The following is a 10,375-nucleotide window of genomic DNA, read 5'->3' as shown; positions in this document are numbered from 1 at the left end:
AAATTAATGTCAGGCCATCGTAAATTTAATTAATATGAAATTTTAAAATGACACAATCTGCAACTGGGCATTTGATGAAAATATTTCTATCAAACGTGCCCAGCTTGATAGAAATATTTTCATCAATAGAGGAGAAAACTTATCCCAACTTTGGGGAATTTTACACCTTCCAAATTCGCAGCGCATTTTTCCGCCTTTGAATGAAAATATATGGGTATATCTATGTATCTCCACTAAACCTGAGGTTTTATATATTGTATCAGTTGCAAATTTCATATTAATTAAATATGTGACACTAGTTTTGCCTAAATGTGCGAGGATATGTTGGGAGACCTCCCGTGTCAGTTCGAAAAAAACTTTCACGATTAAGGAATACATTTTGTATTTTATAAATAAGATAATAGTTATGCAGGGAATTTCTTCTCCAAGGTATGCGCACTACCGCAATGGGACACTAATTCCGAAAAGAAGATAAACTTCCTCCCGCAGAAGTAGCAATGGTGTCGATTCGTAATTCTGTGACGTCTTTTGTGCAGGGCTAAATTGTACTTCGAGTGACTCCTGTACTCGCATTTGTCGCAGGAATGAATTCTTCTCTTTGCTCGCGGGGTGTACGGATTCCACGTGGCGGGTCAAATCCATCGATGCCGGGAATCTTTTGTCGCAAAATGTGCAGTGGTAATTCTTCCGATCTTTATGAACAATCCGGTCATGCATATGCATGCCTACTCTAGTAAAGAACGTCTTCGGACAAAGTTTACACTTAGAAATCTCTCGTGCAGATTTCTCCACGTGTATCGCCTGGAAAACAAATGTACAATTACAGTTTAGAAAGTTATTAAAGGTGAAGGAAAATCTTCAACACATGACTTACATAAGTGATTGGCATGTGCCTTCAAAAATAATTTGCATGTTTTTAGTAATCATGGCAATTCTAAAATTTTTCAGTCTACGAGTTACTGCATTTGCCGTAAAATCTCAAATTGTACATTTTACAAGGTCAGATCTTGAATCCAAACCCAGCACATTTAATCATTTTCTGCAAAATATGTGCATCTTGCCTCCGTTGAATATATTTACCTCGTGTGCTTTCAAGCCCGAGTTAAGTGCGAAACTCTTCCCACAAGTGGCACACTTGAAGGGCTTCTCGGTCGTGTGAGTTCCAATGTGAAACCCAAGCTTTGAACTGCATTTAAATTCTTTTCCACAAAGTGTGCACGGAAATCGGACCGGATTTTCGGCATGTTCAATTCTTACATGTCGCAAAAGATGGGGATGATTTAGGTAGGTTTTCTCGCAGCGGGGAAATGCGCAATGGAAAACGAGGTCGTTCCGCCGATGCGTGCACGGAGCCCATGTGCTTCAATAAAATTCGGGAATCATAAAACGTCCCATGACAAATATGGCACATGAGGCGTTCCCGGTAGGTGTGAACCCTTGTCATGTGAGCAGTCAAGGCGGTCGGACTTTTCGAAAATTTCCCGCAAATCTAGGTAATTTATATCTTTGGATGGTAGAATTTTTGAAGTTCTGAATTTTAAGGAGCCACTCGTACCTCGCATTTCGTTTTCGCATCGGGATCGTGAGTGACCACGTGTCCGTTGAGGGATTGCTTGTTTGCAAACCTTTTTGAGCACTAGGGACATTCCCATTTCTTCAATGGGTTAAGGTCCATCTGGACTTCGTTGTGGCAAATCAATATATTGAGTCAAAACTTTCACTCGGAAGAAATGTTTTGGATTTACCTAAATCAAAATCCCGTACTTGGTCGTGTCCAACGCTATTTTATAACCAACTCCATTCGAGTTGTAAGAGTGAGTGGTGCATATTCTGAAAAGTAGGTTGGTTTTTAGACCTGATTTCTCTACGTATGTAAATATGTATGTAGGTCGGGGTTGGTTCACTTTGCCTTTTTTTGTAAAAATAGTTAGCCAGGATGCAATAAATTGTGGCATTCACTTTCGTATAGACTTTGCCTTTACTCCAGTCGGTGAAGTGCTTTCCTTACGCTAAAATTTGTTTATATACACGAAGGATTTGGACCCTTCCTCTGCCACCAACTTCAATTCCATCAATCACTTCGGTTAGTTATATTTACATACATATGTAGGGTATTTATGCATGGTTAATATAGAATCTAGAGCTCATTTACTTTCTTAAAGGGTAACCAAGCGGCATGTCTCACTGTAAATTTGAGAAAATAATATAATCCCAGATGACGGAATGCTGGGGCCAAGCACCCTGTCTTTGCTTTGGTTTTGAGCGAACAAGTTGTGTCTCAAATGGAGCGACGGTGGTGCACATACCCATCTGTGTATTAAATTGCTCGAGACAACAACCCGTGGCGCTGGTGTGCAATACACCAGTGTATTATTTAGCTTGGTTGAGAAGCACGCCGGGCGCTCATAATGTGACTAATATCGCTCGTCCAGTACGCCTTCTAGATATTATAGTATAGTTCTGTGGGTGGGGCATATGTACGTAAATAAGTATGTGTAGCGGGTATCTTATTCCTTGATATCCTATTTTTCACGATTTTGGAGGACATTTTTTAAACAACGATTTATTGATAGCTTTCGGATCTTCTTGATCCTTCTTCAGTGAATAGATTTCATACAATTTTTTGCGTAATGTACAAATGCAAATGACTTTGTCTTAATGATGGAAAATTATTACTCATAATTTGCTAAGTGACCGGATCAAATTAAAAAAAAAGTTTATTCCATAAGAGTGGCATTATTTTTCAGAGTGTACAATATTGTACAAATTATGTCTTCTCCAAGGTGTGAATTGAACCGCAGTGGTTCACCAAGGACTGAAAAACTACAAATTTCCTCGCACAAAAGTAACATTCATGCCTCTTGGCAACGTGTCGTGCTCTGTGCTTGGCTAAATTGTACTTCGAGTGACTCCTGTACTCACACTTATCACAAGTATTAATCTTCTCTCCGTTCGCGGGGTGTACTTCCTCCACGTGGCGGGTCAAACTATTCAATGTCGAGAAGTTTTTGCCACAAAAAGTGCAACAATTAGATATTCTCCTGATTATCATGAACAAAACGAAAATGCCCTTGTAAACCAAAAGTGGTAAAGAAAGTCAGCGGACAAAGTTTGCACTTCAGAGTTTCTCTTGCAGATTTTTCCAAATGGGTCACCTGTAAGATAAATATACTGAAATTTAGAATCTTTCCTCCATTTTTTAAATAACTTCTTTATATTTACTTCGTGTCGCTTCAGGTGGTCCATTTGTGCAAAATTCTTCGCACATATCGCACAATTTAGCGTCTTCTCGGTTGTGTGGGAGGAAATGTGACGCTCAAGGTGTGTCCTGCATTTGAATTCTTTGCTACATAGTGTGCACGGAAATTGGACCGGATTTTCCTCATGTTCACTTCGCATATGTCGCGTGAGATGGCGCTGGTGCAGGTAGGTTTTCTCACAGCGGAAAAATGTGCATGGGAAACGAGACCGTTTCCTCGATCCATGCATGGCATCCATGTGCTTCCGTAAATTACCGGAAAAACACCCGATTACAAACATCGCAATTCGGACGTTCCCGGTTTGTATGATTTTTTATCACGTGGTTGGCCAAGGTGGCCGGATTCTTCAAAATTTTCCTGCAAATCTAATCAAAAATTTGTTTCTTGTTTAATTTATATAGTTAATAAACCTATAAATACCTCAATAAATAAATTGCAAACCTATAAATTACTTAATGGCTCACCTGACATTTCACTTTCGCATCAGGGTCATGCGTGACGACGTGTCTCTTGAAGGATTGCTTAACTGTGAACGTTTTCAAGCACTTCAAGCATTCCCATTTCTTCCCTGGTTTCGTATCCATTTAGATTTCGTTTCAGCGAGTTAAAATTTACACTCATTAAGATCGCTCTGAACTTTTTCTAAATACAAGTTTTACCACTACATCGTCGTATTCAAGACTGACTAATTACTAAATAAGTTTTATGAGTGAGTATTGGATCGACTGAAAAGGTAACATTTCTTAACCTCGGGCTCTAAATGAGTATGCAGGTGAAACATAAACGAACAGTTCAGTTTGTGAATTTTATAAGAATAACCAGCCAAGTTTTTAACGCGTGCTTTTTATATGCACTTTAAGAAGTAGTGTGTTGTCGACTTTCGGAGAATTTCGACCCTCACTACGGGCGGGCAACCGTTTATCATACATGCATGGGTAGGATTTGATATAAACCCTTCCATTGCCACATACATAAATATGTATGTACGTCCAGGTGGCAGGTATTGATATGTATATATGTACATATGTGTGTGAGGGCCAAAAGCATATATGTAGAATATGGATACCTATATGCCATGTACTACCGTGCCCACTGTATCAAAGTTCCTTTGATATAGTGTGCATCCTATAACAATTCATGTGCATATGAACATATGTATGTGTTATACATGTGCATATTTGCATAAATATACACATTGTGTACCTATATTTATTTCGATATTTGCAATCCAATTCTTAATGTTGAGAAATGAGCAACAACTTTTCAGATACCAACTTATCTTTGTTAATTTTCTAAAATCTTTTCAATACACAATGAGCTGCATGGTTTTCAAAATCTGTAATGTGTATGTGCATACGTCAAATATGTGAAAGTACATATGTAAGTGTTTAAAAAGTTGTACATACATAAGTTGGAAAAATTCTGTAAAACCCGATCCATTAACGAATTAAATTCCTACACATTTATCAAAGTGTAGGCACATACCTATGCTAAATTAATGAATATGTAAAACTATAATTGTACTCGGAATTTCTTCTCCAAAGTATGAATGGAGCCGCAGTGGCTGACCAAATTGTGAAAAGTGGCGAATTTCTTCCTGCAAAAGTAACATGCACGCTTTTTGGCATCATGTCGTCTTTTGGCACGTCATGGCTAAATACCACTTGGAGTGACTTCTGTACTCGCACTTGTCGCAAGAATGGATCTTCTCCTTGTTCGTGGGGTGCACCGCCTCCACGTGGCGGGTCAAATCACTGGAGCTCGAGTACATTTTTACACAAAATGTGCACCGATAATTCCTCCAATTTTCGTGAACAACCCGGACGTGCCGCTGTAAGCCAGCACTGCTAAGGAAAGTTATAGGACAAAGTTTGCACTTGAGAATTTCTCGCGCAGATTTTCCTAAATGTGTCACCTGAAAGATAAGTAAATAGATATACAGGGTGGTTGACATGTCTCGCTACAATGGAAAATTTGTCAACGGGCAAAATTCCTAAATTTCCATAAGTTACCAAAATCTCATCCTTGAAATTTTATAAATCTTACATGTTTAACCGTGCCTGGGACAGCGAATTTCTAAAAAATGATGTTAAGGACTCATTTTTTGAGAGAATAGAAAACGGATCCGTAATTCTGTGGAGAAACCCATTCCCCACATATTTACTGATCTATTTTCCACTCTGTACAAAAATGAGCCCTTAACATCATTCTTTATAAATTATTTTTGTGCCTGCGTCCTAAGCACCCTTAATTTAGTTTTGTAATTTTTTTTATTTTAAAAATTATTTCATGAATGTTCCTTCAGTTTTGATATTACTATTAGTAATTTCAAAAAATCTCAATCCCAAGTCCCCGTAAATAATGGAGATTTAGGGCTTTTCCGTTTGCAAGATAAGTTTAAGCCACATTGTACATTTTAATTTTTCATAAATTTTTCCCCTAGCTAATTAATTTACCTCGTGTTGTTTCAATTGCACCATTTGTGCCCTCTCCCACAAGTGACACAATTGTACGGTTTCTCGGTCGTGTGGGTAACAATGTGTTGCTCAAGGTGTGCCCTGCATTTGAATTCTTTCCCGCAAAGTGTGCACGGAAATCGGACCGGATTTTCGGCATGATCAGCTCTAACATGTTGCATAAGATGGCACTGCTTAAGGTAGGTTTTCTCACAGTCGGAAAATTTGCATGGGAAACGGGGTCGTTCCCCCGTGCTGTGCATGGAGTTCAAGTGCGTCCGTAGATAGTAGGAATTGGAAAACACACGATGACAAACGGGGCAATTTGGGCGAACCCGGTTGGTGTGAATATTTGTCACGTGAGCAGCCAAGGCGGCCGGGCTTTTGCTAAACTTCCCGCACACCTGCATAAATAAGCAAGATATTTTGGTGCTCTTAAGTTTATGTTAACGACCCAAGCTTCAATATAAAGCTCACCTCGCATTTCATCTTCGCCTCGGGATCATGCTTAGCGACATGTTGATTGAAGCTGTGCTTACTTTTTAATGTTTTTGGGCACTTGGGACATTCCCATTTCCTTTTTGAGTACAGGTCCATGTGGATTTCGTTATGGTGAATCAATCTAATTAAGATTTCCACTGGCTAAACAGCTTTGGATTTAGCTAACTCAAAATTCCAAATTTACAGATTTCACTCGACTGCCTCGTTGCCTTGTTGACTGTTTTATTACTAAAAAGAGTTCGAGTAGTGGATGGTGTGAGACACCAGGGGTAACTTTTTAAACTTAAGCTTACAGGTTGAACAGAAATGATGGCAAAGTTCACTTTGCCTTTTTTAATAAAATATTAATATCCAGCCACGTTAACTGTAGATATTTACATATATACATACATACATATGCATGTACATTGTCTTGGCATGTATATTGTCCGTTTTCAGGGAATTTCGACCCTCGCTCCAGGCGGTGCCGCAGGGTAGTACTTACATGCATGTAAAGGATACAAAGTGGACCGACTTCGAGTAAATATTATTTTTTATTTGGTATCTAATTATCCAATAAAGGTTACGAAATACAATATATTTAGCAATATGTTTACTAACATATATACGTATTTACGTAGACCAATATTTACACGAATTATTTCTTCTCCAAGGTATGCATTGAACCAAAGTGGGTAACCAAGTGTGGAAAAGTGACGAATTTTTTGGCACAAAAGTAACATTCATGCTTCTTAGGACCGTGCCATTTTTTGTGCTCTGCTAAATTCCGCTTTGAATGATTCCAGTACTCGCACTTGTCGCAGGAACGGATGTTCTCCCTGCTGGCGGAGTGCACGGCCTCACTTTACTGCTGGATGTCGAGTGCATTTTTACACAAAATGTGCACCGATAATTCCCCCGATCTTCATGGACAACTCGGACGTGCCGCTGTAAGCCAGCACTGCTAAAGAAAGTCTGCGGACAAAGTTTCAGTTCAGAACATCTTGGGTAGATTTGTCCAAATGGGTCACCTAAAAAATAAATATATGTATCAACTGATACGAGAAAACATAATGTAACAAAAAATGTTGCCACACACAGGTTTTAGTCTCCTTCTTATGCATCGCTAATCTCAGGGTCTGCTATGATGGCTATGGCGATTTGCAAAAATGGAAATTCTCGCTAATGGAGCCCGTCATAATTTCGTTTAAACTGACAATGGGATGACGCCAGCGGTCTCGCTCCGATTTCGATGAAGTGACGATAATTATGCAACCTTAGGTATGCTAATTGAACACGTGTTTCGGGATTTTTCATAATGCTCAGTTTCAACAAAGTTATGATGGTATAAGTGGCCGAAAATTCGCATTTTTCTTCTTCAAAAACAAAAATAGAATAACTTCAGGAGAGTGTATGAAGTAAGTATAACAATGCATCAGTTCACTTCTTTTAAAAAAAAATAACCAACCACCCGCTACATGTGTATCTAAAATATGTTGTCCACTTTCGGAGAATTTGGACCTTCACTCCAGGCGGTGGACCTTTTGTTTCATGCTACATAAAATCTACATTTACTGCGTAGGTGAAGCATTTGTTGTGAACCTTTCCTGTACCACCTCTGTCAAATCCATCGCATACTTCTTTTCAGTACTCGTTTATAGTTCAAGATCGTATTTCATATTGTGGTAATTTTTCTCATTCCTTAGATACAAGAAACAAATTTCCTAAGAAGGTATAATTCATCATATACAATTTAGCACTATAAATGCACATGCTTAAATGCCTCTGGAAATCATATAAAATGCAAATAGGAAACAACATTTACACAGACAAACGTTTGCCCCGTCATGCTCAACAATGACAAATGAAAATTATTAAGTACAATTTAGAAAGTTATGTTAACGAAAGTGAAATTTAAAAAGTATACAATTTGCAGAAGTATGGTTGTACATATTTATGTATGTAAAGCACTTTATGAAATATTGGTCAAGCGTGTCATGAAGAGTTTAATACACAATTGATTTGCTTTTAAACAATTTTCACGATAAATGGAAAGCGAATTTCCTCTAGAAATTTGTCACGTCATTATTTTTCAGTTATGCACAATTCGTATCTTGTCCAGTAATGTCATGGCAGCGTATGAATGAATGAAGCTTGACCTTAATTGCATCGTTTCGAAAACATGGGTAAAGTGATGTTCACTAATAAAATTTCCGTTTATTGAAATAAATCCAGTCACAACTTACTTAGGATTAGTGGCAGATTAATCATGATCAACGTCACAGTGGTAAATATATTGGTTAATTATTAACCAAATATTTACATCCCCACTAGCTCCACAAAAAAATAAGTAGAAAAATTACAAAGCACAATATAAAAGAATTGTGCAAATTTTCTGATAAGTATTTCTAGATCTATACATATATTTTTTATGAGACAACTTTTTAGCTAGGAGTGGGTTTTCATTTTAACTTTTTCGAAGTTCCTACACTTTGCCAAAGTATGTGGAAGCTTTGGAGGAAATGGGTGCCCTTAATAATAATTAGCAACTTCGTCCCATCGGAGGCCACAGTAGGTATTAGTAAGGAGAATGTCTCAGATTTCTACGAATACTTTAAAACCGAAAGAAATTTCACCCCAAGTTTTCAAACGATTAAAGGACCCGATGGGATTATAATTTTTTCAGCTTTCCTTATAAATTCAGGGTATGGATTTAGAATTTATTATTTTCACATATTTAAGATGTTGATTGTTTCCAGAAATGTGTAGGTTTTTTTTTGTTCTAGCGAGCTGCACTCAAAGACTGACAAAGTGATAATTATTGGTTTTGAGAAAAGGATTTCATTCAAAAGTCAAGTTTATTGTGAGTTTAACGAAGAAGTAGTGGGTGGTGGGAGGAGTCAAGCGAGCAGATTGTATGCCGCCGATAAGAATAAAAGTGTGGAGTACTGGTAAATATTCTTATTTAAATTATCTGGTAATCCACCTATTTCGTGTATATCATTCATTCATGCAAGAAATTGGTGCAGACAAGAAAAACAATTTTTTGTATCTTTTAATTTGCAATTTCGCATCATACATACGACATTAAGTATATACGCAAAATGCCTATTTTTAGTTCGGTAATCTTCGAATGTAACGTCCCACCGGAAGTTACGAACCCCAATTTCGTATCGCTTGTGAACTTGGAAAAAAATTCCGGGAAAATTCTGGAAGGTCGAGTGACCGACAATTCGGGGAGGATTAGGTACCCTCCTCCCACAAGACAGCCGAAATTTAAAGTTGCCGCCTGTATTAAACCGTTCTACACGGAGACTTGGACAGACACTAATCCGAGCGGGTTAATCGAGTGGATCGAATTTCAGAGGATGATGGGGGTGGAGCACTTCACGTTTTACAATATTTCCGGGCCGCCAGAGTTTAGAAAAGTGTTGGAAAGCTATGGAGGTAAATACACATATTTATATTTTTCATTTGGTGTTTAATTTTACAACTTTGTTCGACAATATTAATTGCGTATGTTTCTGAAAATTTTGGAGTTTAGATGTTAATGGGCCTGTGTATTTCAAAAGTTGGGATTATCCGAAGTTTTTAAAAAATTGCTTATATAGAAAAATTTAAATCTGTGTAGGGACCCAGATTGAAAAATTTACATGCATCTCGTGCCGACCTTAAATATTTGGAAGAGGATAGGTTCTTCTGGGATATTTTAATAGTTAATGGACGTGTTAACTTTAGTTATCAAATTTTGAAATTGTTCATTTTATAGAACCTCATACAATAATTATACAAATCCCGATTTACATATTAATCAATCTATGTAGACGAAATCTCCCTTCTCCCCTGGGACATCCCCTTCAAATCGGGGCGTGCGGTTGCCTCGCGTGGCCAGTACGGGCAAACGAACGACTGTTTATATCGCTACAAGGGCGTGGCACGATTCGTTTCTACGCTCGACTATGACGAATTCCTCATCCCGCGGGATCCAACCATCAACAATTACGCCAAACTATTTAGCAGAATTCTCCTCCGAAAGAGACTTCACGGTTTGAAAGTGTTTGAATTGAAATTTAAAGCCTTTTTCTCCTTCACTAATTGGATACCTCGTGAAGAAGCGGGAAAATTAAAAATGATGTCAATGACCCAGTTTCTTCCGAGTAATCAGTAAGATTTTTAACG

The 10,375-nt window shown here is 38.0% G+C and overlaps 1 long non-coding RNA gene across 1 annotated transcript; it reads right to left on the bottom strand.

Annotated features, from left to right (window-relative positions):
• Positions 1 to 4,697: 4,697 nt before the first annotated feature.
• On the bottom strand, positions 4,698 to 6,307 carry LOC118437014. Its single transcript, XR_004835840.1, has 3 exons — positions 6,194 to 6,307; positions 5,717 to 6,120; positions 4,698 to 5,175 (listed from the first exon to the last, which is right to left on the bottom strand). It is a non-coding gene; the product is annotated as an uncharacterized LOC118437014 (long non-coding RNA).
• Between the last annotated feature and the right edge of the window lie 4,068 nt (positions 6,308 to 10,375).

This window comes from Folsomia candida, unplaced genomic scaffold (genome assembly GCF_002217175.1).
Source record: "Folsomia candida strain VU population unplaced genomic scaffold, ASM221717v1 Fcan01_Sc011, whole genome shotgun sequence".
Classification (NCBI taxonomy): Eukaryota; Metazoa; Arthropoda; class Collembola; order Entomobryomorpha; family Isotomidae; genus Folsomia; species Folsomia candida.
This window is presented reverse-complemented; position numbering and strand designations above follow the sequence as displayed.